Raw genomic sequence first — 3,537 nt, forward strand, 5'->3', positions numbered from 1 at the left:
CCCAGCATTATAAGGAAGCTCAGTTGAGCTCGGAAAATCTTCTTCCGATCTATTTTTTAGCTTGCCCGCAATTTGTCCCAGCTGAATTTCGAGATTTCGGATGGACGTTGCTTGATTCTAAAGCACTGATTCGTTCTTCTCAATGTACTGCTTCAACAAGCTCTCTAAGGACGAAGATTGCGGTGTCTGTGAACAGCTGGCTTGGTTATGCGTTGGATCGTTGGTTTGCGGGAAAAATTCGGGTGGCCCTTCTTTTTGTGCCACTGGTTGAAAGCTTTGTTGATTTTTCCATGCGAAATTTGGGTGTTTCTCCACCTAGGGTTGTATGTATTGGAATAGGGATTATTCTTTATGAAGCATATTGACTGCAAATTTCCTGGGCATTATTCCATTGGATGAGTGTCTCCACAGATGACACAACTTGCGATCGTTTGAGAAATTGCGTTGACTTGCCCTTTTTTCGCTCCCGTGCTATTAATTGCAATGCCTTGTATCAAACTCATCATCATAGTCATTTGGTTCTGAAGGGATGCGATGGCCCCATTGTTCACGTCACTATATTTAATTTTTAATCTTTGATCACTTTCTCACTAGTCCTCGTGATTTTTGGAAATGCGATCAGTTATATTTTTGGCCTCCTCATATGTTTTGTCAAGCAGACCACCAGCTGCTGCCACATTGGCAGTGGTCTACGAAGCAGGGTTCATTCCTTGATAAAAAATCTCCATCTGCAAGCAGTCTGGTAAGCCATTATGTGGACAGTCTCTTACCAGCCTCTTAAACCTCGCTCAAGCATCGCTGAGCTATTCGTCAGTTTCTTGTTCAAAATTCGTTATTAATTTCCTTCTCTTGACATTTTCAGTAGGTGGGAAGTATTTCTTCATAAACTTCTCTACCACTTGTTCCTAAGAAATGATCTCCCCCAGTTCGAGAGAATACGCCCATTTTCGTGCTTGATCACACAAAGAAAATGGAAACAGAGTTAGTCGAACTTTTTCGGTAGAGATATTCGGGAACACAAAAGTGTTGCAGATTTCTATGAAGCTCCGGATGTGGGCGTGCGGGTCTTCGCCACGCCTCCCTCCAAATTGTCCAACAGTCTGAATTATTTGCAACATAACCGGTTTCATTTGAAACCTTGATCCGTCTAGCACTGGCCTCATGATTCCTGGGGAGAAATCGTAGATGTTGGGTGATGCATAGTCCCGAATGGGTCTATTACAGTCATTCGCTAGAAGGATGGGGTTGGCCATTATATTATTTGCGTTTGCGGCCCTTTCTTCTGGTTGTTCTGCCATTCTTGAAGTTCTATCTTCTTGTGTTGTTGTTGGAGGTTGTCTCTTAGTCTTCGTCGAAACGTTCTTTCAATCTCTGGGTCGTAGTTCGCCAAAGATTGAAAGCTGCAAAGAAATCAGAAAAATTAGCGTTAGCACACTGAATTGCCGAAGTCCCCAACAATGGCGCCAAAAATTTGATGCGTTATTTTATGCGGTGATTTTCTGAAAGGAATTGCGGTGATGGAAAATGCGTTGTGCAACAAGTTTTCTCAGCAGAATCCAAGTATAAATTCTACTGAGTTTCCTGGTAAGTCCAGGGTCGAACTCAAGGACTAAGGAAAGCGGTATGCAGTGATAATTTTTAAGAATACTTTACGGTAACCAATAAATCAAGAGTTTTTTTTGGGTTGTTGTTTGCGGTAATAAAAAGTATACGGTGGAGTTAAGAATAGAGTTGATAATATGGAAGATGTGATGAATATGCGGGGGACGGGTTGAGAAGGGGTTCAGCTAACACTTCCTAGGATGCGTTCATGTTATACGATCATGCAACACACATACAATAGCAAATAATCTCTCAACGCAAATTCTACGGCTTCTAGTTCTAGAACGCAAGCGATATATGTGATAAAGTCTATATGAACCTACACATAAGCCTCTATTCTTTTTATGCGATGACAAACGACACACACACAAACAAGGCGACCGCAGAGTATCATAACCTATCTCTAGGGTGCATGCGATGCATGTTGGCAAACAGAGCTTATCTCTAAGTCCCTATCTCTTGCTTATGCATATCTAATCTTGCTCTCTCGAGTCTAGGTTCTAACCTAGTTCTCTCAAGTCTTAGGTTCTTTCTTTAGACTTTCTCTTGAGTAGCTCTAAAGGGGTGTTGGGCGCAACATAAGACAAGATGATCACATGCAATGAAGATCCTAGGTCATGTTAGCTTAGTTCTTCTTAACCCATTCGATAGATTTAGCTACTGATGCATGCTTTTAAGAGAGTGAATAGATGTACATAAGTAAGTTCCATTTTATAGATATAGAGTTGAAATACAAAATAACAATGCGAAATGAAAATAAAGAGCATGGTAGCAATCTCTTGCTTCCCAAGGCTTTTTATACTGTTCTTCTCTACTCTGTTCAAAAGATAATCTCGCTCTCGCGAGAGTCGGCCCTCTCTCCGATTTTCCACGCCTCTGTTCTCTCTCTCGAGCTGACCAGAGCAATCTTTCGGCGTCTCTTCCCATCTCTCACTTTGCCTTCAAAGTAAATGAAAAACTATGAACAAGGCTACTTCTATCTAAGGGAAAATTATCTACTGTCCGAACTTCTTCACTGAAGGTTGTCTTCGGTATTTATAGAGCTTCAGGGTGAAAGGCTTTTTCTCTCTTATGATTGCACTGATGAGATGGCATTAATTCTCTGTTTGATGCGCCGAATATTTGTCACCGAAAAGTTGAGTGTACTTGCTATAGTAGTTCGTTAACGGCTTGTCAACATAATTCGGAATCGACCATCATTAGCTTTCTGTCCCATCGTGATTTATTATGCTTTTCACCTAGATGCGCCTACCAAGTTGCGTTAGCTCTATGCGACAATCCTTCTTGAGTAGATATTTGCTAGCACAAATCATAGCAAAGCCTTGCGGAAACACTGCGTTCGACCGTTGATTTCTTGTGATCGCATTTTCCGCATTGCGTCAACGTATATTCTGCACAAAAATACATAAGTTAACTGTTTTCATGTGATGGACGCATGCGACCGCAATATTATGAACTTAATGTTTTTTTGGATGCAATTTTATATATTTTATCAACGCAAACCTGCACTATTTAATAACTTAGCACTGTAATAACATGCATTTCTGACTGTTATCAATTGTCCGTTGAAGTACATAGCATTGCAATGCTCAGGGTGAGAGTTGCAACGCTGACCATTCTGCCTTACAACGTTGGGCTGGCGTCATGATGGTGGCGTTGTCTATCTTCGGAGAATTGCAACAGTGCCCTGCACACTAGCATACTGTCTTCAAGCGTCAAGCAAGTGTTGGACTTAGGCAATTTAGGAGCGTTGCGATGCTGAAATAGGGTACTTCCGTCTTTTTGACATCTCCACTCAATTTGGTGCATCCGACTTTAAATTTCCCATTCTTTTGGCTCGATTTTCATCTCTGCAGTGTACTTGCTCCACTGGATCAATTCTCCTACAAAATAAAACAAATAGAACACAAGAATCATCCAAAGTAGAAGATTAAG

The 3,537-nt window shown here is 41.2% G+C and overlaps 1 non-coding gene across 1 annotated transcript; it reads left to right on the forward strand.

Moving 5' to 3' along the window:
* Positions 1–744: 744 nt before the first annotated feature.
* On the forward strand, positions 745–851 carry LOC120076919 (small nucleolar RNA R71). Its single transcript, XR_005481666.1, has one exon. It is a non-coding gene; the product is annotated as a small nucleolar RNA R71 (small nucleolar RNA).
* Positions 852–3,537: the final 2,686 nt, after the last annotated feature.

This window comes from Benincasa hispida, chromosome 4, assembly GCF_027475165.1.
Source record: "Benincasa hispida cultivar pf3 chromosome 4, pf3_genome.v1.1, whole genome shotgun sequence".
NCBI classification, from domain to species: Eukaryota; Viridiplantae; Streptophyta; class Magnoliopsida; order Cucurbitales; family Cucurbitaceae; genus Benincasa; species Benincasa hispida.